Source organism: Pipistrellus kuhlii, unplaced genomic scaffold (assembly GCF_014108245.1).
Source record: "Pipistrellus kuhlii isolate mPipKuh1 unplaced genomic scaffold, mPipKuh1.p scaffold_m20_p_3, whole genome shotgun sequence".
Taxonomy (NCBI): Eukaryota; Metazoa; Chordata; class Mammalia; order Chiroptera; family Vespertilionidae; genus Pipistrellus; species Pipistrellus kuhlii.
In genome coordinates this window covers 46,489,177-46,504,403 of record NW_023425529.1, presented here as the reverse complement: position 1 = coordinate 46,504,403, position 15,227 = coordinate 46,489,177, and the positions used below count along the sequence as shown (strand labels likewise).

At 39.0% G+C, this 15,227-nt stretch overlaps 1 pseudogene; it reads right to left on the bottom strand.

Annotated features, from left to right (window-relative positions):
* Positions 1-14,351: 14,351 nt before the first annotated feature.
* Positions 14,352-15,227, bottom strand: LOC118729482 (annotated as a pseudogene).

Here is a 15,227-nt window from a genome sequence, read left to right as displayed (position 1 = left end):
ATCTATGGGACACAGCAAAAGCAGTTCTGAGAGGGAAGTTCATATCCTTACAAGCCTATTGCAAAAAACTAGAAAAAAGGGTAACAGATGATCTAACTCTACAACTCAAAAAGTTAGAAAAGGAACAACAAGAAAAGCCCAGTGTAAGCAGAAGGAAGGAAATAACAAAAATCAGAGCACAAATAAAGGACATAGAGACCAAAAAAACAATACATAAGATCAACAAAACCAAGAGCTGGTTCTTTGAAAGAATAAACGAGATAGATGGACCTCTAGCCAGACTAACCAAGAAACAAAGAGAGAGGACCCAAATAAACAAAATCAGAAATGAAAGAGGTGAAATAACAACAGACCCCACCGAAATACAACAGATTGTTACAAAATACTACAAACAACTCTATGCCAACAAACTGAACAACCTGGAGGAAATGGACAGATTCCTAGAAAAATACAAACTTCCAAAACTCAATCAGGAAGAATCTAAAAATCTCAATAGACCAGTGACTTGGGAAGAAATTGAAACAGTCATCCAAAAGCTTCCAGCAAACAAAAGCCCAGGGCCAGATGGCTTCACAGGAGAGTTTTACCAAACATTCAAGGAAGAACTAAAACCTATCCTCCTCAGACTATTCCAAAAAATCCAAGAGGAAGGAACACTTCCAAACTCCTTCTATGAAGCCAGCATTACCCTAATATCAAAACCAGATAAAGACAACTCAATGAAAGAGAATTACAGGCCAATATCCCTCATGAACATAGATGCCAAAATCCTCAACAAAATTCTAGCAAATCGTCTCCAGAAAAACATCACAAAGATCATACACCATGACCAAGTAGGATTTATTCCAGGAATGCAAGGATGGTACAATATCCTCAAATCAATAAATGTGATACATCACATAAACAAATTGAAAGATAAAAATCATATAGTCATATCAATTGATGCAGAAAAAGCATTTGATAAAATCCAACACCCTTTCCTGATAAAAACTCTTAACAAGGTGGGAGTACAAGGATCATACCTCAAAATAATAAAAGCCATATATGATAAACCCATGGCCAACATTATACTCAATGGGCAAAAACTAAAACCATTCCCTCTAAGAACAGGAACAAGACAGGGATGCCCACTCTCGCCACTCCTGTTTGACATAGTACTGGAAGTACTAGCCATTGCAATTAGACAAGAGGAGGAAATAAAAGGCATCCAAATTGGAAAAGAAGAAGTAAAGTTATCCTTATTTGCAGATGACATGATATTGTACATAAAAAACCCAAAAGACTCCATTAAAAAACTAATTGACTTAATAAATGAATTTGGCAATGCAGCAGGATACAAAATTAATGCCAAGAAATCCATGGCATTTCTATACACCAACAGTGAAACTACAGAAACAGAGACTAAAAAAGCAATTCCATTTACCATCGCACCAAAAAAATTAAGATACCTAGGAATAAATTTAACTAAGGAAGTAAAGGACCTATATGCAGAAAACTACATGACACTGAAAAAAGAGATAGAGGAAGATGGAAGGAGATGGAAGAACATACCATGTTCATGGATTGGTAGAATCAACATCATCAAAATGTCCATACTTCCTAAAGAAATCTATAGGTTCAATGCACTCCCCATTAAAATACCAACGGCATATTTCACTGACCTAGAAAGAACTCTCCAAAAGTTCATTTGGAACAATAAAAGACCCCGAATAGCTACAGCAATCCTGAGAAAGAAGGGTAAAGTAGGAGGGATCTCAATACCAGACTTCAAACTGTATTACAAAGCCACTGTTCTCAAAACAGCCTGGTACTGGCACAAGAACAGACATATAGATCAATGGAATAGAATTGAGAACCCAGATATCAACCCAAATCACTATGCTCAATTAATATTTGACAAAGGAGGCATGAATATACAATGGAGTCAAGACAGTTTCTTCAATAAATGGTGTTGGGAAAATTGGGCAGACACATGCAAAAGAATGAAACTAGATCACCAACTTACACCATACACAAATATAAACTCAAAATGGATGCAGGACTTAAACATCAGATGGGAAACCATAAAAATACTAGAAGCATCCACAGGCAGCAAAATCTCAGACATATGCCAAAAGAACTTCTTCACTGATACTGCCCCTAGGACAATGGAAGCTAAAGAGAAAATAAACAAATGGGACTACATCAAAATAAAAAGCTTTTTTACAGCAAAAGAAACCATCAACAAAACAACAAGAAAGCCCACGGTGTGGGAGAACATATTTGCTAATAACACCACTGATAAAGGTTTAATCTCCAACATCTACAGACAGCTAATACAACTAAATAAAAGGAAGGTGAATGATCCAATTAAGAAATGGGCAATGGACCTAAATAGAATATTTTCAAAAGAAGACAGAAGGAAGGCCAAAAGGCACATGAAAACATGCTCAAAGTCACTAATTATCCGACAGATGCAAATCAAAACAACACTGCAGTACCATCTCACACCTGTCAGAATGGCCAACATCAACAAATCAACAAACGACAAGTGTTGGCGAGGTTGCGGAGAAAAAGGAACCCTCGTGCACTGCTGGTGGGAATGCAGACTGGTGCAACCACTGTGGAGAACAGTGTGGAATTTCCTCAAAAAACTGAAAATGGAACTCCCATTTGATCTAGTAATCCCACTCCTAGGAATATATCCCAAGAAACTAGAAACACCAATCAGAAAGGATATATGCACCCCTATGTTCATAGCAGCACAATCTACAATAGCCAGAATTTGGAAACAGCCTAGGTGCCCATCAGCAGATGATTGGATCCAAAAACTATGGTACATCTACACAATGGAATACTATGCTGCCATAAAAAAGAAGGAATTCTCATCATTTGCAGCAACCTGGATGGAATTGGAGAACATCATGCTGAGTGAAATAAGCCAATCAATGAAAGAGAAACACCACATGACCTCACTCATTTGTGGATCATAAAGATCATTATAAACTCATGAACCAAAAGATAGATACAGAGACAGTAAAGCTACAAGCAGATTGTCAAATTTCAGCGGGGAGGGGAGGAGGATCTGGGGGAGATAATAGATCAACTGTAGGACTTGTATACATGCATATAAGTACAACCAATGGACATAAAGCTCTGGGGAGGGAGGGGATGTGTGGGAGGGAGGGACGGGGGAAAATCAATAAAATATGTAAAAATAAAAAAAAATTAAAAATTTTTCAAGTAAAAAGAAATAATAATAATAATCTTTAGCATGTTAAAATGTTATTTTTCAATATTTCACGTTCTGTTAGGTTTCTGTTTGTTTGTTTATTTGTCTTTGGGTTTGGGGCATTATTACTGACATGCAAAAGAAGGAAGAGGAGAATGAGGAGCAAAAAGTACTGTGGAGTACCAACTTTGAAACCATTGCCCAGAATACCCTCATAGTGTACAAGGGAAATAGTTAATAAAGAGTTTCTGTAATCCAGGAAAAAATGAAATAAAATAAAATAAAATTTGAATCTGGCTCGGGTGAGGGAGAAATGGGGAGTTGTTTGATAGATGAAGAGTTTCAGTTTTGCAACTTGAAAAAACATAAATGTACTTAACACTATTGAACTGTATACTTATACATGGTTTAGATGGTAAGTTCTATGTTCTATGTATTTTACCACAAATAAAAACTAACATTAATAATAAAATGTGAGCCCTAGCCGGTGTGACTCAGTGGATAGAGCCTTGGTCTAGGAGCTGAAGGGTCCCAGGTTTGATTCAGGTCAAGGGCACATGCCCAGGTTGGAGGCTCAATCCCCAATAGGGAACGTGCAGGAGGCAACCAATCAATGATTCTCTCTCATCATTGATGTTTCTATCTCTCTCTCCCTCTCCCTGCCTCTCTGAAATAAAAATATTTTAAATAAATAAAGAAATATAAAATAAAATTTAAAAATGGCAATCTACAGATTGAACGGAAAAACAGATTTAAAAAGACAAATGCTGAGAACTGTCTAAATAAAATTTCTTATATTCAAAGATTTAAAAAAAAAAAAAAGAATCATTATAAAAAGGGAAGGAGATTAAGTACAAACTTCCAGTTGTAAAATAGGTCATAGGATGTAAAGTACAGCCTAGGGAATATAACTAGGTATGGTGGTAGGTGAATACTAGACTTATTGTGGTGATCACTTTGTAAGGTATAAAAATGTTTAATCACTATGTTGTACACCTAAACTAATCTCAAATTGCATTTCAACTATAATAAAAATTTAAAAATTTAAAAAGAATCATTGGGCATTCAGGCAAAACTATCAGTATAGCCACTGAAGAACTGAGGGGAAAGAGTCTTATATAATAAAAGCCCAATATGCTAAGTGTCCAATTGACCAGTAGGCCATTTGAACAATCAAAGCATAATATGCTAATGATATGCTAAATCCCCTCAACCACTCACTATGACATTCACTGACCACCAGGGGCAGATGCTCCAACCAGTAGGTTAGCTTGCTGCTGGAGTCCAGCCAATCGGGACAGAGCAAGATGGGCCTAACATATCCTGGAGCCCTCCCACAGTCCCTCCCAATCTGGCCAACCTCCCGGTTCCCTCCACGCCACTGTGCACCCATGGGATCCCTCTGCCTGGTCTGCAGCCTCTCACAAACAGAACCCCTTGGACGGTGTTGGAGAGTTTTGGCCCAATCCCACAGACCCACACAAATTTGTGCACCAGGCCTCTAATCATATATATATAATTAGAGGTTGTCTTCAAACTAACACCAAAAGGGTAGAGGAGTCTTTACAAATTCCTCTAGAAGAAGAAAAATGAGACCCAAGCATTTTGTACTTCCTCAAATTATTTTTCCAGTCTAAAGGTGACAGACAAGTATTTTCAGAATGCAAGAATTCAAGACATTCCATTCCTATGACCCTTAAAGAAAAAAACCTATTAGATTATAAACTCTAGTCAGCCAAAAGATGAATGGATAAAATTAGGTAAAAGGGATTAGCTGCAAATGCTAAATTCATTTTCATGCAAGATAAAAGCTAAATTGCTGAGGAGTTATGGCTACAGAGCAGAGGTAAATGTTATAAACTATGAGAATGTAACAAAAAAAATCAGAATGGGAATGCTGGGGATAGAGCAGAGAACGGGAGTTAATAAAAATAGGCTAATTTACAAAACTTTTATAGGATATCAAAAACTATTTTCACCTGCTAATGCAATAATAAAGCTATAAAGGAAACCATGAGAATAATTCATACTATAAGTCATGAAAAAATGATAAAGAATTGAGTGCATTATTTGAAGTTATGGTTAAACAAGAATCAGTAGGACTATTAAAACTACACATATTTAAATTATTTTAAAAAAACTACACAAAAAATGAAATACAAATCATATATCAAAAAATAAATAATAATAATGAATTGTTAAGATGAAAGGATAACATTGAAAAGATAAAACTAGCACCAAACACACATTTCATATGAATAAATAAAAATAGCACTAATTCATGTATTAAAAGCAAAATATTCTCTGGTTGGGTCACAAAGCAAAACTAAACTATAAACAGTAGATTCCTCCCTTCTTCCCTTAATGATTCAGTGCAAAATCAAATAGATAGAGTCACCAAATAGGTCTCTGCATGGTCGGGGTCGGGGTGGGGAGCATGCTGAAAAGCTGGAGCTGGGTGTTGGAAGTGGAGAAAGATGATGAGGGTGTCTGCCCAAGGGTACTGGGAACGGAGGAGAGGGAGTGTGCAAGTACTGATCTGGTGGGGGGGTATCAGCAAACAAGCAGGATGAGAAGGAGGTCTACATGGTGTAGGGTAACTGAGCTGGAATTCTGTGGTACCAGACTAGAATTAGAGGCAACAGTGAGAACTTATTGGGAGAGATATATATGATTTATTTGTGTGAATGTACATACATTCACACAAATATATATTCCCTGTCTTTGACCAATGGAAGGGCCTAGAAGCACTGACATTCCAAGAAGTTGCTATATCTTCATTTCTAAATACCACTAAAAGAATAGAGATTCTTGGAGAAATGGCTGATACCAGGAGTAGCACAAAGGACATGATGAGCCTGGAATGCCTAGTTGTACTAGAAAGTTAAAAAGTGCTCAAAAAATAATGAAGACATGTCAAAAGAATATATAAGCTAACCAGAAAGTTAGCTTAATTCCATCACTGTCAAATTGTCTCAGACTAGCCAAGTTCAATGGGAAAGGAAAATATAATAATAATAATTAATTATAATTATAATAATAATAATAATGGTAACAGGATTATAATTTACTTACTAAAATAAAAGTCATATATAAATGTGCATGTATTATTTATTTGTATTAGTGTATATACATGGGGAAGTGAAAAAGGTTTTTCCTGACAGTAGAATAGCAGTTAATGAATGCAGAAGTAATGAATGAACTAGAAAATCACTATTTGACAACAATTTCAGGAATAAATAATTCACCCCCAAAAAAATCAATGAGTGCTAAAACTAATTGGCAAAAATTTGATGAGGAACAGGACATTTACATAACTTCAAAGTACCTTCCCACAATATATTTATTAATTACAAGAGAAAAAAAGTAACTTTACAATGGAGAAATCTGCCAGGCATTGTGTTAAACAGTGATCAAAGTTAACATCACAAAAATGGGACAAATAGAACTTATGTAACACCTAATAAAATATAATATGAAGAATACAGTGTCACTTCTTGCTATTCCTGCCAAAAATACAGAACCTGAATCTAATCATAAGAAGACATTAGATAAATCCAAATCAAGAGACATCCTACACAATTGGTCTGTAGTCTTCAAAACTGGAATTCACGAAAATCAAGGAAAGACTGAAGTACTGTGAAAACTAAATGTTAATCTTTGATTGGATCCTTTTGTTATATGGGACATTATTAGTACAACTGCCAACATTCACATGGGGACTGTAGTTTACATGGTAATAAGGTATCAATAGTATACCAAATGTTAATTTTCTGATTTTAATGGTGGTATTGTGGTTATGATGAAAATAGTCTTGTTTGCAGGAATTACACAAAATTCAATAGAAAAGTAAGTCAGGTCCTAGTCAATTTGGTTCAGTATTAAGAACGTCAGCAGGTGGACTGAGGGTCCAGGTTTTAATCCAGTCAGTTGCAGGCTCAATCCTCAACACCAGTAGGGGCATAAATGGAAGGCAACCAATTGATGTGTCTCTTTCAAATGATGTTTCTCTCTCTGTTTCTCCCCCTCCCTTCCACTCTCTCTAAAAATCAATGGAAAATCAATCCTTGGGTGAATATTAAAAAAAAAAAAAAAAAAAAAAAAGAAAGAAAGAAAGAAAAAAAGAAAGAAAGAAAAAAAGAAAGAAAGAAAGAAAGAAAGAAAGAAAGGAAGGAAGGAAGGAAGGAAGGAAGGAAGGAAGGAAGGAAGGAAGGAAGGAAGGAAGAAAGAAAGAAAGAAAGAAAGAAAGAAAGAAAGAAAGAAAGAAAGAAAGAAAGAAAGAAAGAAAGAAAGAAAGGAAAGGAACTCAAAAAGACTGGAAGTCAAAAAATGGCAAAAGCACATATGCAAATTTTAGAAAGCAGAATATTGATCTTAATATCAGATGACATTTGTTTTAATACAAACACATTAAGTGAGACAAGGAAAAGTATATTAATAAAGTTTGCAATTCACAATAAACATTTTAACAGACACAAATAGTTCTGTTTATTATAAAAGAGCACCAAAATTTTAAAGAAATGCAAGATCAGAGGAGAAACCAAGATAGTGGCATAGGTAAACACTTAACTGCTGCCTCACACAACAATTTCAAAACTACAACTAAAAGACAAAATGAACATCATCCAGAACCACAGGAAAGCTGGCTGAGTGGAAATCCTACCACTAGAAGGAAGAGGAAAGCACACAGAAACTCAGAGGAGCTACAAAAGGCTGAGGGAAGTTCTCCTGGTGTAGACACAGCTGATCCTAAGAGCCAATTGGCCTGGAGCTCAATCCCTCCTCATGATACCAACAACAATCAAGACTTAACTACAACAAGGTTGTACACACAGTCCACAAAGGGGTGCACCAAGAGTGTCCACATCAGGTAACTGGGGAGGCCGAGATACTGGGCCTATAGGACACCTAGCACACAAAGCTACTCTACCAACTCAGGGAAGCAGTGAAAATGCAGAGACAAAGAAACAGATCACAAAAGAAAGAAATGAAGGAAAACAAATGACTGGATATAGAGTTCAAAACCATGGTTATAAGGTTTTTGAGAATTTCCTAGAAAAGGCCGATAAACTTAGAGAGACCCTGGAGGACATGAAAAAGGACCAACTAGAAATTAAACATACACTGACTAAAATAAAAATTATTATACAGAGACCCAACAGCACACTAGAGGAACACAAGCACCAAGTCAAAGATTTGAAATACAAAGAAGCAAAAAACACTCAACCGTAAAAGGAAAAAGAACCCAAAAATATGAAGATAGTGTAAGGAGAGGGTGCAGGCTGGGCTGAGGGACACCTCCCTCCCCACCATGCACGAATTTTGTGCACCAGGCCTCTGGTCTATACTAATAAAATGTTAACATGCTAATTAGACCAGGAGACTTTCTGGGAGACTTTCCAGACAAAGCCATGGTGGTGGGGCCGAGACAGAGGTTGTGGTTATGGGGTAATCAGGACAGTGAGGTCAGCAGGGCGGGGCAGTTGCAGAGCAGGTTGGCAGGGGGAGCATTTGGGGGATCAAGCCAGCTTGGCAGGGAGGCTGCCAGGCAAGCCTGGGAGGACAGGCCAGCAGGGTGTGGGCAGTTGGGGCACTCAGGTCATTGGTGGAGGGCAATTGGGGTGAGCAGGCTGGCAGGGGGGGCAGTTGGGGTCAAGCAGGCCAGGAGGCAGAGTGGTTAGAGGCGATCAGACAAGCAGGCAGGTACCCATTTAGGAGCCAGCAGTCCCGGATTGCAAGAGGGATGTCCAAGGGATCCCAGATTGGAGAGGGTGCAGGCCGGGCTGAGGAACAATCCCCCACCCCCATGCACAAATTTCATGCACTGAGCCACTCGTGTAATAATGAAAAGATAAAGATGTAAACAATGTATTGTGGAACCAAAAAGGCGAGGTGACTAACCAATGGAGGAGTGATAGTGAAAACGTTGGATTCACTCCAGAGAAGAGGCAACATCTGATGTGGAATACACCAGGCAGGCGGAGAGGGACGCTCACTGATGACAGAGAAATAGCATGAATACAGATATAACACCACAGCAAGCAGGGAATAATTCACAGAGGCAAGAGATGAGATCTGAAAGATGAAGGGCCTTGGACACATAGCCAAGGAATTTGCACTCTATCCTATGGATAATGGGTGGTCAATAAAGACTTTTGAGTAGAGATGTGGCATGAACTTCAGGAGATTCCTTAGGCATTAGCCCAGAACATGGACTACAGTGGAGACAGACTGGAGGCCAGAGAGCCCTGAGAAACTCCAAGGTAGCTTGGTCTGGAAATAAGGAAGGCCTAAACTTGTGGACTATTAAGGGTCTTAGGAAATAAGCCTGGAGGCCTGAGTACATGCTGTGGATGCCCTCCTCTGTCCCTGTCCTATTCCTACATGCCCTGGGCTATGGGAGGGGAGGGTGCTTCAGAGAGGGGAAGTCAGGGAGGAAGGGGAGGTGAGAGGTAGCCCAATCTTCACCTCATGGCTGGCCTACAGAAAAAGAAGCACTGGAGCAATTGGAGGGTGGCTTCCAGCCCCTCCCTCCTTCCCTCCCTCTTGCCTGAGGGAGGAGAGGATCTCACCTTTGAGTAACCCAGAGCTCTCTGTGGATTAATAAATTATACAAGATTTTGTTAAGTGGAAATAATATAACAATGCTGGTTTGTGGAAGAGAAGGACTTGAAGTATGAATATATTTCCTTTGACTTATGCCAGATTCTGTTTTATCTTATAATGAAAACAAAATGTAATGTTTTTCATTGTCTGGGTTTTGTGAGGCTAAGTTTCCCATTAAAGGGAAATGCTTTGAAGAGGCACTGTAAATGCCATTTTTAAGTTAATCATGTTTATATTGGGGGCAGGGGTAGAGAGGCAACATTGAAGACTAAAATAAAGGTGATTTTCATTAATTGTCATTTTATTTATTATATTGCAATAGATATTGGAACAAAGTTTGTAGTTAATTTGTCAATTGTTCTCTTGTCATTTTACACCTATTTACATGACCACTTGATTCTCAAAAATTGTTCCAAACAAAATGACAAACTTGGGTTTTGAACAGGTGCACTTAACCTGAAGTAATTCATTTCAGTTCAAACTTGATGCTTTGAAATTAGGATTTTTCTACTGAACTCGAGGTCCATTCACTTCTGTTAGAAACAAACAAGCAGAAGAAACCAAGATGGTGGCATAGGTACACACTGGAACTTGCTGCCTCGCACAACCACTTGAAAACTACAGCTAAAAGACAAAACGTACATTATCCAGAACCACAGGAAGGCTGGATGAGTGGAAATTCTACAACTAGAAGGGAAGAGAAAAGCACACTAAGACTCAGAGCAGGTGCAGAAGTAAAGTGCAGCGAGACAGAGGCCCATTAAAAAAAGGGCTGGCAACTGAGAACACAGCTGTCTTTCTCAATTGGGAGGGAGACACAAGCTCCCAATTGCTATGAAATCCAGTTCTGAGCAAGACACTGGAGAATCAGACTCATATGGGGAGAAACTGGACTGTCTGGCAGTGGGAAGAACTAGAGGGCAGCTTTTTTCAGAGGTGCTTGCAGCAATTACCAAGGGACACTGAGACCCAGGGGCCTCTTAAGGTAGGGCTGAGAATCGTCCATAGCTGTTTGCTCTGCCCTGTTGAACCCCTGAGAACCCACCCCACCCAACCTGTGCACAGAGGCTTTGCATATGAATGGTCTGTTCCTTTGAAATCTAAAACTACCTAACAAACTTCCACTGTGTCAGAGAGACCCATAACATCCAAAAGAAGGCCCAGGACCCCACAGCAGCTTGCATTCATTCACAACTGGGCCTCAACTGGGCATCTCCAAACCGCAAACAAAGAAGATAAATCTGTAGATATCTCCCTAGCTCCTGCTGGGTGGCCTCAGGCAGAGGCTAAATTTCAAGGAGAACCAAGAGCCGGTGTACCCAGTGGTCAGAGTGGGACCATCCAGAGTACAACTACTCAAATCCATAAGGGAAACACTCAAGGGGCATACTCAGTGAGCACTAAAGCCCCACTGAAGCAAGTCTTGCCCCATAAGGGTGTCTCCAGCACACAAGTTCTCCCATAGTAGACACAGTTGATCCTCACAACCACTTGGCCTGGACATCAGATCCTCCCAGTAATACCAACAACAATAAAGGCTTAACTACAACAAGACTATGCACACAGCCCACAAAGGGGTGCACCAAGAGTGTCCACCTCAGGTAACTGGGGAGGCTGAGCCACTGGGACCTATAGGACACCTAGTACACAAAGCCACTCTATGAACACAGGGAAGCAGCAAAAATGTGGAGACAAAGAAAAAGGTCACAAATGAAAGGTATTAAGGAAAGCAAACTACTAGATATAGAGCTCAAAACCACGGTTATAAAGTTTTCAAGAATCTTCTAGAAACTGCCAATAAATTTAGTGAGACCCTTGAGAATATAAAAAAGGACCAACTATAAATTAAGCATACACTGACTGAAATAAAGAGTAATATTTAGAGATCCAACAGCAGACTAGAGGATCGCAAGAATCAAGTCAAGATTTGAAATACAAAGAAGCAAAAAAACACCCACCGGAAAAGCAAAAAAGAAAAAGAATCCAAAAAGTTGAAGATAGTGTAAGGAGCCTCTGGGACAACTTCAAGCATACCAAAATCCAAATTATGGGGGTGCCAGAAGAAGAGAAAGAGCAATATACTGAAACCCTATTTGAAGAAATAATGACAGAAAACTCCCCCCACCTGGTGAAAGAAATAGACTTACAAGTCCAGGAAGCACAAAGAAGCCCAAATAAAAAGAATCCAACGTGGACCACAACAAGACACATCATAATTAAAATGCCAAGAGCAAAAGACAAAGAGAGAATATTAAAAACAGCAAGAGAAAAACCATTAGTTACCTACAAGGGAGTACCTATATGATTGTCAGCTGATCTCTCAACAGAAACTATGCAGGCCAGAGGGAGTAGCAAGAAATATTCAAAGTGATGAATAGCAAGAACTACAACCAAGATTACTCTACCCAGCAAAGCTATCATTCATATTCGAAGGGCAGATAAAGAGCTTCACAGAAAAGAACAAGCTAAAGGAGTTTATCAACACCAAACCAGTATTATAGGAAATGCTGAAAGGTATTCTTTAAGAAGAGGAAAAATAAAAAGGTAAAGATAAAAATTATGAAAAAGAAATACATATCTATCACCAAGTAAAACTAAAAATTAAATAAATAAAAAATCTAATGAACAAAATAATCTGGTGAATATAATAGAATCAAGGGCATAGAAAGGGAGTGGACTGACAATTCTTGGGGGGAAAGAGGTGTGATGGTTGTGGCAAGAGATTGGACAAAAATCGTACACCTATAGATGAGGACATTGGGGGGAGGGGCACGTGTAAGGGCAGAGGGTGGGGTGGGAACCAGGTGGAAGGAGCTATGTGGGTGAAAAGAAGAAACAATTTTAGTAATCTGAACAATGAATATTTATTTCATAAAAACACAAACAAAATGTACAGGTAATCTGTGCACATTGTAGAAAGGCAAATAAATTCGAAGGAAAACATTCATTTTGTTAGACTTTCACAGTACTCACTTATGTTTACAAAAACTTGTTCTTTCTGATTACGCTCCTTGGTAGCCTCCATTTAAAAATTTTAATGGTGAACATCTTTCCATCAGATATTTCAGCAACATTAATGAGTGTATAGTATTTCATTAAATCGATATACCATTGTAATTTATTTAGCCTATTCTTATTATTGGTCACAGTAGTCTAACTAAATCTTTATACATTTTTATTTTTCTTAGTAGAAATTCAGAAAGATGTGAAGTCAAAAGATATAGTTCTCAAGTTGCCAACAATATGACTGTCAGCAGTTTTTCATATTTTGCATACTTACCACCACTGGCTATGTTCGTTCTTCTCATCTCTGTCATTGTGACAGACAAACCTGGGATATTTAAATGTTAGTAACAGCACTGTGCAGTTTTATTAGCCATTCAAGATCAGTAGCATCTGGTAATATCAGGTCAGAATTGGGATTTAAAAATGAACAGAACCTAGTTGCCAGAAGCTAATTCCAGCAGGTCATAAATGCAAGAAGTTCATCAAAAGGTTGGTGGACCTTGAGCCTTCAGCAAGGGCTGGAAAATACATATTATTGCCTGTTGGAAATGGCTAAGGGCATTTTCCCAAACCTGAAAAGGATGCATAAATGACTGCTTGCTGCCAGACACCTGAGGGCATTTCAATCTACATGTTATTACTTCCTACTGGCCAAACACCGAAACAGCCATAGGCAGTTCCCCAATCTGACAATGGATTCTGTATACTAAACCTTGTCTTTGATATGTATATCTACTTTGCTTTAGAACAATTTGTGTTAATAAAAAGTAAGGGGTCCAGAGAGAGGAGAACTTGGTCCCAAAGCCAAGCTCCTCTGGCTCCCCAAAATGCCTTCCAAAATTATGTTTCATCTCTAGACTTCTTAATAATTTACATGCAGCCCTTCTCCAGATTCTAGAACCCTACTACAATAGATGCTGGACAAGACCCCTGGCATCTGGCCAGTGTTGTTCAGTGGTTGAGTGTTGACCTATGAACCAGAAGGTCACAGTTTGTGCCTGAGGCCAAAGCATAACAGTATTGGCATGAAAATGCAACAAGGAACCTGGAAGGCCATAAAACTTGGGTGGTCAGCAGGGATGTCACCAGCACAGCATTGCTCCTGCTGTGATTACAATGGCTCAAGGCAATTTCCTGACCTGATAATCTTTACATTGTTTACCAAACTTTATCTTTGATTTGCCTGTATGCATTGCTAAAGGGTGAATGTGTATTCAAAGTGAATAAAAGTGGGCAGGACCAGTATACCTCTTCACAAAAGAGGTTTCCACCTGGCCCCCCAATGCTTTCAAAATTCAAATTTCTTATATAGTGTACTTATTGTATCATCGGCCCTACTGCAACTCATCCTGAACTTGCCATGAAGGTTGTGGCAGGTTTGATTCTTCATCAGGGCACATGCCTGGGTTTTGGCTTGATCCCCATTAGGAGGTGTGTAGGAGGCAGCTGATCAATGATTCTCTCTCCCTCTCCCTTCCTCTCTGAAATCAATAAAGACATACATTTTTTTAAGTGAACTGATATTCAGCATCTTAACAATTCAAAAGAAGCTACTGCATACTTTTTTCACAAACATGTACACAGAGCCAATACAGTACTAGCTATTGACCCAGCACACCAAGTGTACTGAAGTAGAAAAGATCAAGAAAAATGCTACATTAGAAAGACCTCAACACTTTAGAAAACGAATAGAACACTTTCTGTGTCTCCCCTTAATTTCCTAAAACAACATCATCTGGATCTACCTGTGGTCCTTCATCAGCTTCTAGGCTATTTGTCAGTAGGAGGACAAAAATACAATGACACTGGCCAGTGCAGTCCTTGGGTATTTAGAAAGAGGAGGGGGAGAAAGTCGGTTCTCAGAACAAATGAGTGAGCTTCAGTCTCATCAGCAGGATCTTTGAATTCTTTCTTCTTCTGAACTTCTTCAATGTGCTGTCCTCTCCAGCCCTCCATTTCAGCAGTGTTTGTGCCTCTTTGTTGGCTTCCGTTTTGTGGGTCAATTTCTCTTCTGCCATTTTAGTAGTTTGTTCTCTTCTTTGCTTTCTGAAGCATTTTTTTATCCTGTTCTCATTGCTCAGCAAACTGCTTCAAGGCCTCAGCTTCATGGGACTCGCATCTTTCTTCTGCAGCTTCTAATTTCTTCTGAATTTCCTCCCAGGAAAGATCCTCCTTCCTCGAAGGGGAAGTTCTGGGGTGGATTCTTCTGAAAGCCTGGCCTGAAGCACACTTTTCCCGGTCCTCTAACCTGGATATCAGAGGAAGCCAGGTGAATAGAAGACAAGAGCCTGGCAATATATTCTACAAAATCCACTGCCCCCCAGTTCAAGCTGCCTGGCCACACTCTCAAATTTTCTGTATTAATTTTGTGCTTTGTGAATTGCTTCTGTGAGGCTTTTGCCAT